Source organism: Sciurus carolinensis, chromosome 6, assembly GCF_902686445.1.
Source record: "Sciurus carolinensis chromosome 6, mSciCar1.2, whole genome shotgun sequence".
Lineage (NCBI taxonomy): Eukaryota > Metazoa > Chordata > Mammalia > Rodentia > Sciuridae > Sciurus > Sciurus carolinensis.
In genome coordinates this window covers 75,966,389-75,986,841 of record NC_062218.1, presented here as the reverse complement: position 1 = coordinate 75,986,841, position 20,453 = coordinate 75,966,389, and the positions used below count along the sequence as shown (strand labels likewise).

The 20,453-nt window shown below is 36.9% G+C and overlaps 1 protein-coding gene across 1 annotated transcript in view; it reads right to left on the bottom strand.

Moving 5' to 3' along the window:
• Adgrv1 (adhesion G protein-coupled receptor V1) overlaps positions 1-20,453 on the bottom strand; it is a 583,921-nt gene that overhangs the window by 70,387 nt on the left and 493,081 nt on the right. The gene's annotated exons all lie outside the window — the stretch shown is intronic.

The following is a 20,453-nucleotide window of genomic DNA, read 5'->3' as shown; positions in this document are numbered from 1 at the left end:
GGTGTTAAATATGTCAGTTCCCAGAACTACTTTGTGGTAGATCTTCAAGCTGGAAAAATGCCAGCTTACCTCAAAGTTCATTTCCTTTCTTTAATTTGGTTCCCTAGTCATCAAGACAAAAAAAAAAAAAAAAAAAAAAAAAAAAAAAAAAAAAAAAAAACCCACGAATATAAATTCAAAATTTCATTTGATTTTTAAAAAAAATTTCCTTGGCCAATGTCATTATTCTAAAAAGTCTACACACGTCCAATCCTTTATTTCTCTGTCAAAGTAATTAGTCGTATATCTTCTTCCAAAAGCTATCAGATTATCAGGGCATCACCTCTCCTTAGAAATAAGGTTCTATTTCTCCAAAGCTTTGGGTATATGACTTATTCTCTGTTGTTAAATAACTATATTTATACATGGAGAAAAATGAATACCAAACCCACATCCAGAGCAGTTCTTAGGAATATGCAACAACTGACCCCTAAGCAGCTAGGTATCTGCTTAGGCTTATCATCATCCATTTAAACAAAGACACAGCAGCCACAGGTGGGATGGGGATTTTTATGCACATGGGAATCAACTTGCATCTTAATGCTCATTCTTACTAACAAACTTGGAACAAGCCCTTACAGAGAAAAGGAAGAGAAACAATTGTGTTAAGAAATAAAGGCAATCCCCAGACTGAATACCATGTGTATTATCTAGTGGGAGGAAACTGTCCAAAAAACCCCACAACTTTCCCCTGCCTATTTTGACAATATTTGCATATTAGTGGCCAAAGTAATTTGATCCAAGTCTTTTTTTTAAATTTATTTTTATTGTAAACAAATGGGATACATGTTGTTTCTGTTTGTACATAGAGTAACAGCATACCATTTGCATAATTATACATTTTACATAGGGTAATGATGTTTGATTCATTCCGTTATTTTTTCCTTCCCCCCACCCCTCCCACCTCTCTTTTCTCTCTGTACAGTCCCTCCTTCCTCCATTCTTGTCCCCCTCCCACCCCCCCATTATGTGTCATCATCCGCTTATCAGTGAGATCATTCGTCTTTTGGATTTTTGAGATTGGCTTATCTCACTTAACATGATATTCTCCAATTTCATCCATTTGTCTGCAAATGCCATAATTTTATTATTCTTTATAGCTGAGTAATATACCATTGTATATATATATAAAATATATAATATTAATATAATATATAATATATAATATTCCATTGTGTGTATATATATATATATATATATACACACCACAGTTCCATTGTGTGTGTATATATATATATATATATATATATATATATATATATATCACAGTTTCTTTATCCATTCATCAATTGAAGGGCATCTAGGTTGGTTCCACAGTCTGGCTATTGTGAACTGAGCAGCTATGAACATTGATGTGGCTGTGTCTCTGTAGTACACTGATTTTAAGTCCTTTGGGTATAGGCCGAGGAGTGGGATAGCTGGGTCAAATGATGGTTCCATTCCAAGTTTTCTAAGGAATCTCCACACTGCTTTCCAGAGTGGCTGCACTAATTTGTAGCCCCACCAGCAACGTATGAGTGTACCTTTTTCCCCACATCCGCTCCAACACCTATTGTTGCTTGTATTCTTGATAATCGCCATTCTAATTGGGGTGAGATGGAATTTTAGGGTAGTTTTGATTTGCATTTCTCTTATTACTAAAGATGGTGAACATTTTTTCATATGTTTGTTGATTGCTTGTAGATCTTCTGTGAAGTGTCTGTTCATATCCTTAGCCCATTTGTTGATAGGGTTATTTGTATTCTTCATGTAGAGTTTTTTGAGTTCTTTATATATTCTGGAAATGAGTGCTCTATCTGAAATATGAGTGGCCAAGATTTTCTCCCACTCTGTAGGCTCTCTCTTCACATTGCTGATAGTTTCCTTTGCTGAGAGAAAGCTTTTTAGTTTGAATCTATCCCAGTTATTGATTCTTGCCTTTATTTCTTGTGCTATGGGAGTCCTGTTAAGAAAGTCTGATCCTAAGCCGACATGTTGAAGATTTGGACCTACTTTTTCTTCTATAAGATGAAGGGTCTCTGGCCTGATTTCAAGGTCCTTGATCCATTTTTTGTGCAGGGTGAGAGATAGGGGTTTAGTTTCATTCTGCTGCATATGAACTTCCAGTTTTCCCAGCACCATTTGTTGAAGAGGTTATCTTTTCTCCATTGCATATTTTTGGCACCTTTGTCTAGTATGAGAAAATTGTATTTATTTTGGTTTGTGTCCATGTCCTCTATTCTGTGCAATTGATCTACCTGTCTATTTTGGTGCCAATACCACGCTGTTTTGTTACTATTGCTTTGTAGTATAGTTGAAGTTCTAGTATTGCGATACCCCCTGCTTCACTCTTCCTGCTAAGGATTGCTTTAGCTATTCTGAGTTTCTTATTATTCCAGATGAATTTCATGAATGCTTGCTCTATTTCTGTAAGATACATCATTGGGATTTTAATTGGAATTGCATTGAATCTGTATAGCACTTTTGGTAGTATGGCCATTTTGACAATATTAACTCTGCCTATCCAAGAACATGGGAGATCTTTCCATCTTCTAAGGTCTTCCTCAATTTCTTTCTTCAGTGTTTTGTAGTTTTCATTGTAGAGATCTTTTACCTCTTTGGTTAGATTGATGCCCAAGTATTTTTTTTTTTTTTTTTTGAGGCTATTGCAAATGGAGTTGTTTTCCTCATTTCCCTTTCAGCTGTTTCGTCGCTTGCGTATAAAAACCCAAGTCTTTGCACCCAAAGATGACTATTACTTTTTCTTTCTCTATTGTCCCTGTCACATGTAGCTTTTCATTTTTGTGGATTTTTAATTCCAGCTTCCCCCGCACCCCATGTTTTCTCCCCTTTCATGTGAAATTCAAACTGTAATGGTTGAATTGGTTCAGTGTCTGACATTACTACAAAATGTAAGGTAGGTGTTATAGCTTAATCTTTTCCTAGGCTCAAAATTATGCTTTTATTTATTTATTTAAGAACAAGAGAACTGGGGTCTATTTAACTCCAGGAGTCACGGGTTAGACATTAGTAGATAAGATAAATGAATGAGTAGTCATACAGTTTTTTGGTTCCTGTGTTTTGCAAGCCCCACATGGAGTGGTTTTTACTCTTTAAGCCCATTTTTAATAGGTTGACAAGAATTCTAAGTTGTCTTATGTTGTTCTGTGTTCGTTTCATCCTTTTGTCTTTTTTCCTGGTAAAGTTAATCCATTTACCAACTTGGTGGGACACATTTGTATATTAAAAAAAAAAAAAAAAATCTCTTTTCATGATGATAAAGCAAAGCAGCTTAACTATACCATATAATAATGAATTAAATATTTATTGCACTCTGGTCTCAAGGGGGAGGATGGTGCTAGGGAAACCACTGCCCTTCTTCAAGACCCTAACTAAATGTGTGTAAGGTTAAAATATCATTCACTTTAATTACTTATTAATTGGAAATCACAGAGATTTACATTATCTTTTAAAAACCGTACAACAGAATTTGAAATAACTATGCAACATTTTTACTCTTTTCTACAAACCAATTTTGATTTCTCATTTCAAATTTATGCATCCTAATTATGTCACATTATTTACTTTCTTGAAAGTTGTTTATATGAAAGTTTATAACTTGCTCCTGTCAAATTCAATTTAAAAAGATCTTTTTTGAATATGGGTTCTCAGCTAATTAAATTAGAAAAGAAAAAGTAGGCATGGAAGGTGAAAAGTTATGACCATGCACAATTTATACATTCAAAAACCTGGAATAGTATTGTAGTTATGAACAAGGACTCTGGAGCCAGATTATTTGAGGGTCATTTACTAACTGTGTGTCCTTAGTTAAATCACTTAACTGCTTTGGAGTCTCAATTTCCCTATCTGTAAATTGAATATAATATTAGTACTTCCCAAATAAGATGTGGATTTAGTGAGGACATAATGAATGAAATGCAGAATATTTAATAAGAGTTCCAAACAAACTTTAACTATTCCGTGTTATTCAAGAAATGTATTTCTTTTTTTCTTTTTTTTTGGGGGGGGGTGAGGGGGTGCTGGGGAAAGAACCCAGTGCCTTGTGCTTATAAGGCAAGCACTCTACCGACTGAGCTATCTCCCTAGCCCCCAAGAAATGTATTTCTTTACCATAAAAAGGCATTGTGTAAAATGAAATAGATGAGAGGATGGATTATATATGCATCTTCTTTCCAAGATTATATACATATTAAGATGTAGGGTATATATAAACATACATATATACATACACGCAGGCAAATGTGCACAGGTATATGCCCTATAGGAAAAAGTAGTTGTCAGGTAGTAGCTTGCAATGAGCAGTGAAATGCAAGGTCACATGTTTATTTTAAATTAATCTTCAAGTTTTCTTTAAGTTACTGCCAAGGTAGATGAGTAAATAATTTGTAGCAGATAACCTGTAGAAAAAACTCTGGAACACAAACTTTGAGGATAAACTAACAGAAGTAAAGGAGATAATGGTGGAGGGATGCCTCAAGAAAGAAGAATTTATGGGACTAATTTTTTTGTTTGTTTGTTTTTTGTACTGGGGATTGAACCCAGGGGCACTTAACTACTAAGCCACATCCCCAATCTCTTTTTATAGTTTATTTAGAGGCACAGTCTCGTTGAGTTGCTTAGGCCCTCACTGAGTTGCTGAGGCTGGCTTTGAACTTGCGATACTCCTGCCTCAAACTTCCAAGCTGCTGGGATTACAGGTGTGTTGCCACCACACCCGGCTATGAGACTAACTCTTGACAGGAACCAAAAAGTCAAGATAAAACCAGAAGGTATGGTGCCTAGTGTCTCTACTAGCTCAGAAGGGAGGATTCTTTTGTGTGCAGGGACAGTAAGGTAACTTCTGACTGGCCACTGACCCAATTCCTACATTAACAGGGGATTGACTTGTAGATGAAGCAACCTGAACAGAACAACCACCATGAAAGTTCTGGAGAGGACGCACTGAGGTAAAAATCTTTACTGCCCACGGTAAAGGAGGAGCTGAACACCTGATTGTCAAGGAGTGAAGAAAAAGGTCCCATGTTCTGGTAAACATCGAACAGTAATAAATTTGGAGACAGTATTTTCTCCCATGTTGTTCTCTGCTTGGATATGGCCCACTCTCCCTAGATAGTGCTCTCTGCTTAAGTTTCACTTTGCTTTTACTTTATTTTCACCTCATTCCACCCTATTCTCACTTATAATAAAGTTCTCTTGTATGGCTTTTCGTGTCTGACTTTAAATTTTCCTAATTGGAACACAGGAACTAAAATTTGGAGATTCAGCTCCCTGCTTTCCTGTGACATATTACTTAGTGCCTTGACTTGGAAAAACAACCAACTACAGGACAGGTATTTTCACCTGTTTCTCTCCCAACTTTGGTTGAGATGATGTATAACTTAGCCTCTGATATCTTGTTTTTTGCTTCGGACTTCTCCGTGCATACTTTCCTCTGCCAAAAGCTCCTCGGTATGTCAGGACTATGTGTTCAGTCTGTCCTGTAATCTTGTTGCATTTGCTCAACACACTATCTGTTCTGGTTGGCATGCACACTTACACTTTCTCTTGCTTTCTGTGGCAGTTTTTGATTTTGAGCAGGGCCACTACAGAGGCAAAGAGACAATCTTCACTACTGTGGCTGTTGTCTTATGGCTGTTGTCTATGACTCACTCTAGGAATAGGCATTATGCCATCTCATTTTGGAGGTTATATCCAGAGTCTGGAGGGTACTTAAGTTACCATCTTTGTCTGCTATGATTCTTATTCTTTTCTTTATAGCATTTATCCTATTGTTATTTCTGGATTTGCTATTTCCAACAGTGACACAAAAACCTCTATTCCCCTTCTCAACATCAAGCCTAAGTTACTCTTAAAATGTTATACAAAAGGGTTAAGGGCCACTTCTCCAAGTTATATCATAAAGTTATTAAAAATGGTTCTTAGATTATAAACTTGAACAACAAAGTGTTCAGCAAATAAGCCACAAGTTGCAGAATTTGGACAGGCATGCTATACCAAGTTCTTGGGAACCAAGAGAGGGACACCTGTTGGTTCTGGGTTTTGAATGGAATATACAGGAGGGATGCCTTCATACATCCATCTCTCTTGGAGATCTGTACTGCTGAGGGACGTCTGGGGTATTGAGAGTCTGGCTTTATTTATTTTATAGATGGGAAATCCTCACTGGGTTTTAGTCCACAATGGTTAAAGTAGATAGTCCAGCAGGCTTCAATCTTTTCCACAGCTGCTCATGGAAGAGGAGACAAAAAATTATCAGGGGACTAGAAAAATAATGGTCAGAATTTCCTGACGTATAAGCTTTTTACTCTCTTGATCAAAACAGCAGGTTACCTATTTCCTTAGATGCCTGTCTGATATCCATCTGGAATGTAAGCTACGTAAGCAAGTGCCCAAATCGGTTTGAGACCAGAGGGGGAAAAAGTATCATTTTTTTTTTTTTCAATACAAGCTGCTGTAGGACATAAAGGACTGTTTTTTCTTTTACTCTGGGATTCGGCTCTTTCAATAAGTTATTCCCTAAATGGTTTTCTCTTCTCTTCAAATGGATATAGCAAAGAAAAATGAGAATATCCCATACAATGTTGTTTTATTTTCCCTTGAAAAACTTTTTCTGAGGACTTCATGAGCTCCCACATTCTTTAAACAAAAAAGATTAACAGTAGGAGTTATGTATTATAAGAGAGAAACCTAATTATACAAATGTTCAGGAGGAGAAACAGGTATGTTCCATGTACAGTATGAGGGAAACCTTTGTGAAGAAAAAATTTCATCTTCAAGTTTGACCTTGAAGATGAGCAGTATTCAAATATATAACTATTGATATTAATGTAGTAGGAATAGCATAAAGAGAGGCAAAACAGCAAATAAGTAAATCTATAAATTGTACCTTTGGGTTAGAGTTTTTTTTTTTTTTTTTTTTTGATACTGGGGATTGATTGAATATAGAGTGCTTTACCACTGAGCTACATCCCCAGTTCTTTTTATTTTTTACTGAGACAAGCTCCTGCTAGGTTTCCCAGGTTGACACTGAATTTGTGATCCTCCTGCCTCAGCCTCCTGTATCACTGGGATTACAGGTATGTTGGCACCTTGCTTGACTGGAGTTAAAGGTCTATGAAGGTGAGTAATGAGAAGATGTTTCAGCATCAGGTTGTGAAGGGTTCCTGAGGGCCAGGTTAAGCAACAAAGAATTATTTTATAGCAAATGGAAAGCCATTTAACATTTCCAAGAAGAGGTGTGGCATGATCAAAACAGAGCTTAGTCTCATAGGAAAGTAAACAGGTTGGTGGCAAGAAGACAGGAGGCAGGGACACAGGTAACTACTACAGTAAGCTAAATAGGTAACAGCGAAGGCCTGAGGCAAAACAGCAGATGAGCAGCTCTCACAATGAACAGAAAGGAATGGACACACAGGACAGAGAGAGAGTCTACTGCAGTGCTCCCAAACCAGAGAACAACTAGAAAGCCTAAAAATATACAGATGGTGGGACCTAATCACCAGGGATCCAGTAAGTCTGTAGACTTTCAAATCATAATTTCTGAAAGCAGAATTGATCTGGATGGTTATTCGGTTTTGACAAAAAGTCGATGACTGCAGTGAACAAAACCACAGTGGTGTCTAGGTTAGGAAAGCAAGAAAAGGATTAAGAGGAAGAAGGAAAAGGAAAGGAGAAAGAATAACACTGAGATTGGAGCAACTGGGGCAAGAGGGAGGAGCAATGTTGACAATTTTTGTGTTTCCTGAAGATGAGACATCAGAAAGAAACCCAGGTGAAAATGTCTAAAAGTAGAAGAAAATGTGTGCCTGTAAGCAGAGAGACAAGTCAGACTCTGGAAGATCTGAAAATTACTACCATGATATAAAAAAAAGGCAGAGGCAATCTTGAGAACATATGCTTCAGAGTTTTGTCACAAGAAGAAAGAGCCATGACCTCTAGTCAGCAGGAAAATAAAAAGAGTGTCTTGAAAACCAAGGGTGAACTTTCAAGGTTAGGGTGGTTATCAGTTCTGATTTTTGCAAAGGAATTTAAGGATAAGCACATGAGGAGAAAGACCAGTGGACTTGGTGTCCAGGTTGTGGGTAAAGAAGGAAAAAGAATAAGCAAGGTACTTTCAGTGCTTAGCAGTGAACAGAAGGTGATGAGTGTGAAGTACTGGAGAAGTCTGTTGGTAAAGCATGGGAAAGGCAGGGCGGTAACTTGATAAAGCAGCAATGTTATGAGTAAGCTCCTCTAGGCAGTGGAAAGGGAGGCATGTTTTCAGATGGAGGGAAAAGACCCGGAGGAGGAGAGGTATTTATGATGGAAGGTGCCAAGTGAAGGAGACATAGATGAATAGTATAATCAGGAGGACTGACTGTAGTCAATCCTGTGGCTTACTTTCTCATGTAAGGTAGGAGAAGCAGTATCCACAAGGGAGACAACAAGAAGAAATGAAATTAAGGACAGTTGAATGAGATAACATCATGTTGTTTTTAATCTCTTGTATAGAGTGGATAGAAGGTATTAAACATAAGACTTATGGGCAGCGGGCTCTGTTTCAAAGATTACTTAAGAATCAATTAAAGATAATCCAAAGGATTTCTGAGAAGCGGAGATGGCTCAGTTAAGGTTACCTAGAATAAATTAGTATCCATTACAGAGTACCACTAATTGACTGATAAAAGAAGAGGACTGTGTGGCACGAATTGGCCTGGTGGCTAGCAGGTGAAAGAGAAGTCCAGTTGGTGAGGAAATCGAAGGAGCTACAGCAAATATACTTGAAGTCCCCAATCTCAGGTTCAACACTGGATTCGGAGAAGACAGTGAAAGGTTGAAATAAGAAAGGGGTGGGGGTCACAGTGAGGATACAGAGCAACTTAGAAGAAGCAACCAGGAGAGAAAGACAGAGAGAGGTGTGTTCAGAGAGCTATGGAGAGAGAAGAAAGGGGGAAGAATGGAGAATGTCATGAAGATTATAGTCACAGTAACATGAATGCGAAGATGGAACAAGCACAAAGCACAGATTTCAAAATAAGAAAAAGTATTACACAAGGACATTATGGTCTTCAAGTGCAAGAAGGAACAAAAATATTTTTGACATTCCATTAGTTGGAAGAAGGGGTCTTTGTAACTGGTTTCATGTTATTTTATGAGGCAGCCTATTTCAGTTATGATAAGGCAACTCAAAGAGTACTTTGTGAGGATCATTTGTTACTGCCTTTTGGCCCAGTGAAATTCAAACTTCACCTTTGATATAGTGTACTTTTCTTCCAAAAGAAAAAAATATATAAAAATATCATTTTCTTCTTTTCAACTTTTTGGGTTTTACAATGTGTAAACTAATAAGTATGGTGTTATGGCCTGAGGCATTGTGCCAACCATGCATTTTTTAATAAAATTATGATTCAATTATTAACTTCCCAGATTACCTGTCCCAACTTCCTATTCATCTAGCACTAGCAACCCTATTTTACTTTATTTCTGGATCTTTAATGTTTTACCAGTTGATCAATTTAATTACAGTGTGATCACACAAACTTACTTTGAGGACCATATATTTCTTAAAGAACAGCATAGGCACTGAATCATACATTGGAAGTAATTTTAAACAATGACAATTGCAATAAGTAATACATGGAAAAAGTTGCAAACTTACAATTTAGACCTAAGAACTTGTGATTTGGTCAGCTACACAGCCATGGTATGAATGGATCACCATTTTGATGCCAGCCAAGGTCATTCACAGACTAGGTCAAGGACAAAATGTAATGTTTTCAATGTCATTAATATTATAAGACAAAATAGCCTTGAAAAACTGGCATTTTTACTGTCTAATTAAGTTTTATATAGATTCTTTGGCAATGGTCTAAATAAAAATTCTAGCAATACATTCCGAAAAGCCAGACACTCTATTTTCATTAGTCAAAAGTTGAATGGAAGATAATAGTCATCTATTAAAAAAGGTTTTTTTTTTTGTTCACTCTTAAATAGAAGCAATAAACATGCATGACTGTTTTATGTAGTTTTCAAAGGAGTAGGAAGTAATGACTCATTGGTAATTTTTTCAAGATAAATAAAGAAAAATTATAGGAGGAGTTAATTCTTTAGAAAAGTGGGAAAGTCTATTCATGATGGGTATCAAGAAAGAAACTGAATCCAATTTCATTCCTTCTCTTTCACCAGCATAAATGATAAAATCAAGTGAGAGTGAGCTCAGCTATGCTAGGTCCAGATTTATCTGAACATGTCACTTTTAAGCAACAGCACCAGGTAAGTATGGCTAGGGCATATAAAGTTTATATGGGGAGTAGTAGAAATTTCCTTTTATTATATAGTCTAAGGATCGTCACAGAATGATTTAAATGACATAATCAGAATTCTTCAGTATGGAATGAAGACCGATGTGAATCCAGAAATATCAGTCTCTACACAGTAGCAATAGCCTGAGATAACGGGTGAAGTAACCCAGGTGCCATGGACTGGACTAAGTTCCTGACTCCTCAGATTTGTACGTTAAAGCCCTGAGTCCCACTGTGATGGATTTCAGGTGTGCCTTCAGAAGGTGATTAGATCACAAGGGTGGAGGCTTCATGAAGGAATTAGCGACATTACAAGAAGGAATATGAGAGGAACCTCTCTCCCTGCCACGTGAGGGGACAGTGAGAAGACAGATACATTGTCAAGAGGGTAGTTATGGATTCGTGGTATCCCCAAAAGCTCCTGTGTCAATGCAGAAATGTTCATAGGTAAAATAATTAGATGAGAACTGTAACTTAATCAATTTATCCTAATTTGAATGGACTGGCTGAGTGCTAACTTGTAGGCAGATGGGGTCTGGCTGGAGGAGGTGGGTCCCTGGGGGCTTGCCTTGGAAAGGTGCATCTTCCCTGTGGTCCCTTCCCTTCTCTTTGCTTCCTGATCTCACTATGAACTGAGCAGTTTTCCTTTGACAAGACCTTCAGCCATGAAGCTCCACCTCATCACAGCTCCAAAGCCATGGGACCAGGTCATTCATACACTAAACCTCTGAAACCTAGCCAACATAAACTTCCCCGCTTCTAAGTTGTTCTGGTCAAGTATTTTGGTCACAGAAACATAAAGCTGACAAACACAAGGGTCCTCAACAGGACCTGAATCAGCTGGCATTTTGGTCTTGGACTTGGAGCCCCCAGAACTGTGAAAATAAGTCTGCTATTCAATTCACCTATACTATGATACTTTGTGTAGCAGTCAGAGCTGACTAGAACACGAGGTATAATCGTGAAGAAAGAAAAGGAGAAGGATATTTGAGAAATATTTAGAAAGAGTATAGAGGAGGGACTTATGTATGTATCTGTATTCTGTACCAAGGACACATTTAAATGGTTGTCATGCTAATAAAAATACCAACACATATTGAATACTCGGCAAGTTCCAGGGAGTATACTAAGTACTTTATATGAACTAGCATTTCACCCTCCAAACAATCCTATAAAATTAAGTGTATTATAATACCTGCATTATCTATGAGAACAGTGAGAAAAACTAGGGATGTTTCATTTCCAGAAAGAGAGTGGGCAGTCTTCTTTGAATATCAGAGGCTGAAGTGGAAGATGAAGGAATAATTTTACACCCCAGATTCCTTCTTTCTAGTTCTTTCTGGATAATGGAAGCTAATAATTATTTTTATGAAATTAAAGTTTTCTAAGATTAATGTTTATATGTTGTGATTATTGATGAGTCTTTTTAAAAGTTTTTTTTTTTAGTTGTAGATGGACACAATACCTTTGTTTTATTTATGTATTTATTTATTTATTTTAATGTGGTGCTGAGGATCAAACCTAGTGCTGAGGCTTGAGCCCAGTGCCTCACACATGCTAGGCAAGCACTCTGCCACTGAGCCACAACCCCAGCCCCTATCAGTGAGTCTTGATACCAGAGTGGCTAGGGTTGAGCATTGGTGCTGGCAGCATGGGTGGCTCTGGAGAGCTTGAGAGTCGTCTCAACTCCATGATTAACAGCACTGTAAATGTGGAATTTTTCTAAGTCTTGCACTTCCCAAGTTTTTTTTCCCTGACTGAAGTAATAATAATACCTGCTTCATAGGCTACATGTAAAAAATTAGGATAAAACATGTATATGCAAAATTCTTAGCATAATGCCTGGCATATGGGAAATATCAATAGTTAGTGATGGTGGTGATGGAGATGATGATGATAATGACCACTATGTGGACAACTAGGATCCAAGTAAACTCATGCCTGCTACTTATATGCAAATGTAGCCCAATAATATTTCCTTTAACCCTAATACATACATGCTTTCTGCCCTTTGCCTAATTAGAAAATAAATGTGAGTTAAATCTAACAGCTTAGTATTAAGATAGGATGAATGGGGAGCTACCTGTGTTGCCAGTCATCAGTATTCCACTGAGACTAGGGAAAAGGCAGTCACTGAGGTAAAGATCAGGAAACTTGATTTCTAGAAAGATCCAGTTCTTCAGTCCCATTTCTTCTTTGGTTACATGTATACATGTAGAAATAAGGGGCTTCATCAGAAATTTAAGCTTTCAACTCTTATTATTTTATTTTTTACTCTTCATATGGATGTTCAAAGCCTTCAGAAACTACTAATGTTATTGTTCTAGAAGTTTTTTTTTAATGCAGTTCTGGGAATCAAATCCAGGGCTCACAACATGCGAGACAATACCATGGAGCTACATCTCCAATCCTGTTCTATTAAATCCTAAACGTTTTCAAAAACAATGATGAAGAAAACAAATTAAGACAACATATCATCTGTAGGCACAAGGACTTTTGATTCAAATCTGTGAAGATTGAGGTGACAGATATAAATCTAATCAGAGGATGAATATCCATGATGTATCCATAATGTATCCTGAAATACTCAGATTTTTCCCACCAGTATGGGCTAAGTGTGGGAAGACTGCTCATAGAGATTTTTGAAGTCCAAGTGGAAGAGACTGTTCATTGTATAGCAAAAAGGTCTGCGGTTTTCCTTAGGTCTCTAGGCATTGTTTTTGTATTTTCTTTTCAGCAATAAAACTGGGAGGAGACTGCAAATAAGCAGTTTGCTGCCAAGGACATGTGAAACCTGTTATGTTGGTCATTCTGGATCTCATTCAAGCACGTACTACTACTAGGTAAGAACACTTTTACTCTACAGTAGCAGAAGCCCCAGTTGTTGCTTTAGGAAGAAGAATATCCTATTTTCCCATTTTTATATATAAATGATGAGCATTTCTATAAGAAATAATATTTAAAATGACATTGACGTACTTACGGTTTTGATGTGGGAAAAATGGAGGGTTCTAGAACCAGAGAGTTCCAGCTATTGATTATAAGTAAAGAAATGAGTGCAAAACTAAGTGATTTATTATTTGTCACAGCCCTGCAACTAGACAAGGTAGCCTTTCAATGCTCAGTGTGGTGTCTGCTGGGGTTGGAACCTACAAGAAGGTTTGTTTGTTCACATATCTGGAATCAGATTGGGCTGCCTGAAACAACTACAGATTGACTTAATACATCTTTCCACATTTCTGTTCCACATGACCAGTTTGGGATTTCTACCACTGTGGTCATCTCAGTGTAATTGGACATATGTGGCGGCTGGCTTCCAAGAGAAAGGAAGTCGAAATAACTGGTCCTCTGAGCAGCTACACCCATTATGTAACAACACCACTTCCATCACATTATATTTACCTAAGTCAATCCAGGTGTCTAAAGAGGACAAGTAGACCCCACCCTTGGATGTGAGGATTAGCCTCCATTTCTAAAAAGAAGGGAAATATCTGATGGCAGTAATCTTTGGAGACTAACACCATATATTTTATTTATTCGGGACTCTTTCTCTTTTCTCTTTTTCTTTTGAAAATCATGAGTTTCTTGGAACTCAATTCGAAAATTTTACAATGTCAGGAGTAAAAATGTCACTCACCTTTAGGTTGTAATGGATGAAACCTTGTAATATTCATTATAATAAGTTTTCAACAATTTTAATAATAGAAATGGAATCCTGATTTAATTTACTAGTGTTGTTCTCTCTCAGGATGAAGAAATGGAATTTCATAAGAAATGGAAGCACTAATCCTCAAATAATGCTCCCAGGTAAGAGAAGTGGCCATTACAAAACTAGGAGATTTTGAATGCCTCAGGTTCACATTACCTATGGTCACCTGGATCAAGTCTCCTTTCCATTTTTAAACATCATATTTAAATCTATGTGTGGGATTTTTATAACAAAGGGATTTGTAATCACCTACTTCCTCTTTTTATTCAAATTAATTTTCTTCCCCTGGTCCATGAATCATCCCTCACATAAGAACTGGCTGATGAATCAGAAAGGAGTCAGCAAATTCTAATGAGTCTAAAAGGAGAGACAAGCTTATCATTGCCAGAGATCAAAACTAACTATACCTGAAAATTATAGGCTTTGTTTAAAATGCTGTTTGAGACTCTGAAATTTAGTTTAGTATACCTTTATGATGACTCATTCTTCTGGTACATCCAACCCACCGAAGGGAGGAGGCAGCTAATGGATCTCACTAAAAGTCACTGACCTTCAATCATTCAGTTCATAGTAGTCAGGGCTCCCAAAGCCAAGCCATTATGCTGTCCCAAGCCATGCCCACGGACAGAAGGGAATGAAGTGGGGGACGTGTATAGCACTGAGTGTATTACCTTTCCTAGGATAGCTCTTTCCTTTTTTCCCCTGTCTTTTGAATTTCATTGAGTTTATTTGAACTCTGAAATTAAGAGATGTCAGAAGCAAAAAATATCACTCAAAATGTAACCATAAGATATTGATACTTGTATTCATTAGGACCAACAAAAATATTGGGGAAGTTGCCTGTTTTAATGAACATCTAATCTGCATAGGGAGTTATTATATGGAGAACAATTCTAAAGAAATTATGCAAGCTTCCAGGGCCTAACACATTTTTTTTTTTCCTAACAAAATTTTTGATGTAAGCTCTTCAATTCAAATACATTTGGCTTGGTGTGTTAACTAACTGCATCTGCTCATCAAACCTATAATTCTAGGTAAGGAAATAATCATAATTGTTCTGATTATTAATTAAAAAACCCAGCTTGGCCATAAAAGAGATTATAAATTGAACCTTCTTTCTCAAAATGCACCTTATTCATTGTTAAAAATGATATATAAATAACCTCAAGCCCTGACAATGTATGACTAAGCATACTTAAAATATAGTATAAATTGTACAGGAAATTGAATTTTTATAAGAAAGGGATTTATCTTTTTTTTTTTTTTTTTTGTGGCGAGGGGTACCAGGGATTGGACTCTCAGGGGCACTCAACCACTGAGCCACATCCCCAGCCCTATTTTTTGTATTTTATTTAGAGACAGGATCTCACTGAGTTGCTTAGTGCCTTGCTGTTGCTGAGGCTGGCTGTGAACTTGTGATCTTCCTGTCTCAGTCTCCCGAGCCACTGAAATTACAGTCATGTGCCACTGCACCCAGCTTATCTTTTACTCTTAATTTACTTCTAGAAAATGTAGTTCTCAAAATACTTTCTGATAGTCTACAAAAACTCATCTAGTTAAAGAATGCAGGGAAAAATACAATTAAACTATCAGCCATCTAAATGCCTTACAACAAGGACTATATTGTATTCTTGGAACTGCGGAGAACTAAGTTGGATAGCTTGAGACACATTAGAACCACACTCCTCAGGTGCTAAGAGTACAAAGAGGTGTAAAACGAGCAGGCAAGAGTAGAGGTTCTGGGTACCAGGCTGTGTGTTGCCTTTGAAGCTTGACTGTCAGAGAACTGAGCTGCATTTGCTTACACCATAGAATCTGAGCTCCTGAGAAGGGCTTGTGCCATTTATCCTAAGAAGGTACAATATTAGAAGCAAAGAAAAGTTGCTTCCCATGTATATTTCCAAAACTATAGACATGGAGCTTTCAAAATGTACTTAATATTATGCTAATATGCTCAATTTTTCATCACTCTCCCTTTTATGAATGCAAGCATTTATTTCATATGTAGTTATGTTTTTTTCTTAAATTCTGGAAAATTCTCAACCATTACCTCTTCAAATCATGCTTTTCCACCATCCCCTGGTTCTTTTCTCCTGACAATCAATTTATTCTTATGCCTTTTTGGTGTGTTTTCATGTTTTCTCTCTTTTTTTTTTAATATTCCTTTGTGAATTCCTCAATTGTATCTTTAAAATCAAACTCATTAATTCCCTCTTCTCTGTCTCACCCAGAGTTTATCTCAAATATTAAGATATTTTTAAATTTCAATAGTATATTTCACATTACTATGATTTCTGAAATTATTTTACATTCATGTTTGTCCACTTTCATTTGCTTATATTCATTTTTGGTTTTGTTTTGTTTAAATGCTTTTAATGAATATATCATACTTTCTTTCAGGGGTTTATTGTCAAACTTTTTCTGTGAAGATCCAAATAGTAAACATTGTTAGATTCTAAAGGCCATATGCTCTCAGTACTCAACTTAGCATTGTGAAAGCAACCATAGACAATATATAAACAAATGGGCATGGCTGGGTTATTAAAAAATCTTTATTTAAAAAACAGGGGCTAGAGATATAGCTCAGTTGGTAGAGTGCTTGCCTGTCAAACACAAGGTCCTGGGTTCAATCCCCAGCACCACAAAAAAATAAAATAATAAAAAAGGTCACTAAGTGGGGCGTGGTGGTGCACACCTGTAATCCCAGTGGCTCAGGAGGAGGAGGCAGGAGGATCCAGAGTTCAGAGCCAGCCTCAGCAACTTAGCAAGGCACTTAGCAACTAAGCTAGACTCTGTCTCTAAATAAAATGCAAAAAAAGACTGGGGATGTGGCTCAGTGATTAAGCACCCGCTTCAATTCTCATTACACTTCTCCCCTCTGACCAATAAAAAGGTCAGCAGCCAGGTACAGTGGTGCTGACCTGTAATCCCTGCACTCAAGAGGCTGAGGTAGGAAGATCTCTTAAGCCTACCAGTTTGAGACCAGCCTGGCAAAGCAATCACACCTTATCACAAACAAACAAGCAAACAAACAAGAACAGGTCATGGCACACATTTTGGGAAAACAGTTTGACAGATCCTCAGATAGTCAAGCATAATGTTACCATATGACCCAGCAATTGTACTGCTACATATACCTGAGAGAAATTTTAAAAAGTCAATATAAAACCTGAATATAAATGTTCTTACTATTATTATTCATGAAAGTCAAAAAACGAAAACAAATCAAATGCCCATTAACTGATGGAGAGATTTACACAGTAGTATATCCACATAGTGGACTATTATTTGGCAATATAATGGAATAGATATTAACACATTACAACATTGATGAGCCTTGAAAACATTAGGCTAAGTGAAAGAAACAAGATACACGAGCCCTCATATTCTGAGATTCTACTGTACGAAATGTCAGGAACAGCCACTTGGAGAGAGAGAAGGTTGACTGGTGGTTGCTTAGGGCTCAGATGAGTGGAGAATGGATGAGTGACTATGCTGATGGGTAGGATATTTCTTTTTGGGATTTTGAACATGTTCTAAAAGTAGACTATAGTGATAGTTACACAACCATGTAAACATACTAAAAAACCATCCAACTGTACAATTTAAACAGAGGAACTTTACGGCATGTAAATTGTATCTCGATAAATGTTTTGAAAAGTAAATAAATAAAGTGGAGAAACAATTAGGCGAGTAGCCTGTAGGGTCAATTTGTTCTTTCCTGTTTCATATTTTTGAGGATTCTAACACGTTTATTCAAAATTACTTACAAATCACTCTGTCTTTAAATTCTTGTGGATTTAATTGCTGGTTTTGATTTTAAGCTCCTTGTTAGTTTTCTTTCTGTTTTGGAGACTTCTAGATATGCACATGATCTTGAGTCGAAAGTATTTGCTCCTTTTCTTTTTCTCTGATTTTCTCTCTGGTTACTTTTTCCATTGAAAGTTTTTCATTTTGCCTCCTCTCAGCCCTCCTATGGCTCCCAGTCCAAAAAAGAGGACTATTTTGATGTCTTGGGCCTTCTGTCTCCATGGTGACTTCATGGGCAGGTAGATATGTTGTGAACTCTAAACACTTGGCCTTGGTACTTATTGAGATGTGTTGATTCCTTTAAGCCTTCCTGGGCTTTGCAGCAGCTCCTTTCTTTTCAGGCAGCATCTATTGCTCTGGTCTGTCATGGGTGAGGGCATTTTAGTTCCCATTTCACTACCACAGCAGAGGGATTCTTTGACATCTACCTGATTCTGATTATTAATTTAGTCATTTATTCAACAAATATTGTTTCTGTTATTCACACTCTGCAAGGTTCTAGGGATACAAAGATGAATATTAAATGTCTCTTGTCCTATTTAGTAAAGCAATCAACATACGCACCTAAACACTTGTTCTATGATAAGTAAGGTCATGAAAGAGGGAACAAGTAATTCTTATTTGCAGCAATTCTGTAAAGAGGAAATTCTAAAGGCTTCAGGTAAGTTAGTAGACTGAGACCTTTGGGAATTTCTGTAAGAGAAGTGCAGTGAGGCCAATGGGAACTACCTTATTAAACGTGTCATTTTAATTAGGTTATGGGTTATATGGAACAGCTTTGGGGAGTTAATGAACATTACGGGAGGGTGAGCAGCCCCTTCCACTTCTCTCATTCATTCCCATTCTCCCTTATCACTTACTGAGCACACAGGTGTTACCAACTTATCATGAGATGCTCAAAGTAGAGGCCCCTTTATGTGAGAAGCATGGCAATGTCAGGTTTTAGGAAACGAGTAAATAGATTGGCAATGTCAGACTGCAGAATAAATAGTTAACAGGGGCAAGCTGTGGGGCTCCTGTGGGCTAAGGAGTCTAGGTTTCTAGTTTAGAGAATGAGGAAGACCTTGGTTGACTACAATGATGAAAAGTGAAGGTATTCACTTTACGCTTTTGAAATATGACGTCTCACATAGCAAAATAGAGAAGAAAAAGACTAGAAAAAGACTAATCAGAGTCCAAGTATTATCTCAACTATTGGACTGAATTATCATAAGAGCAGGGGAATTAGAAATAACAAAATATTTGAAAACTATAACAAAGCAATGCTTCTATTAATATTTCAATTCAAGAGGGGGCTCCCTAGTTGAGACAGAACTGTGCTGGAACTTTAAGCATTATGTTCAATGCTCGAGGGCTGTTTTTCAGATAATTGAGTATAGTTTTATCTATTACATCAGTGGTGGATCATATCCAAGAGGTGTATGGAGTAATTTAGGCCTGTGAAGATTAACTCATTGTGTTAGCTCCTCACATATCACAATTAATAATATGCAAACACTGGTTATTAAAAAAAAAACTAACAAAACTTACCATCTAAGGAGAGGGAAAAAACCCAACTTTTCTCTCCAAAAAATAACATGCATTTCAAGAAAATGAATCCAAGTTGAATAAAGAACAGCTTCTGGATAAATTTTGAGTCCCCATAAAAAGTAGAACTCAGGAGCTTGAGGCAAGAGGATTGCAAGTTCAAGGGTAGTCTCTGCAACTTAGTGAGGCCCTAAGCAATTTAGTGAAACGTGTCTCAAAATTAAAAAAAAAAAAAAAAAAAAAAGGTTTGGGGATGTAGCTCAGTGTAAAGTATCCTTGAGTTCAATCCCCAGTACCAAAAAAAATTTTTAAAAGAAAATTAATAATATTTCTACATTATGAATTATTTTTATTGAAGAATTTAAGGCTACTCATAATTTTAAATATTTATTCCTACATAATGACCACATGTGGAATGAGAGAAAATAGAGAAAAGCTAGCTAGATACCACTATCCTACAACAACCACATGAACTAATACAAGTCTCTTCTCTTTATCCTTTTAGTAAAAAATTTTTGCACCTTCCTGATCCAGTTCATGAACTTTTTTTTTTAATGTTAAAATGACATAAATGATAATATTGAGCCCTTTATAGTATATTGGGCACTATTCTAGGGATTTCCTATGTGGTATCCTGCTTAAATTGTGACAGGCACTTAAAATGTGAATAATTCCACTAAGAGTGCCATTCATTTGACTTCAGATCTGTAAATGCTTAGAAAAGAGAGGATCATGGGCCTAAGAAGGATCCTCCATGCTGTATCTTGATGACTCACCCAACACTTCAGTGAGAATTTTTGTCTGTAGGTGTGTGGTTATTGTTCCTATTTAAGAAAATTCCCAGGGGACTGGAATCTAAGGACAACAACAAAAAAAAAGAACCCGATCATAAAAACCTGTGCTAAGTGTGATTCAAAGGGAAAAAATGAATTGCAGTGAAAGCCAATTTGAGCTGGAAAGACTTGTGCTCTTAAGTAACCGGACATGTGTAGTCACTTAGGAAGCTGTCTGATTACATATGTCTTTAAACATCTGTCAGCACAATCAGAGGGCCACATGCAGAATATAGTGCTTGTGAGCATCGTGGA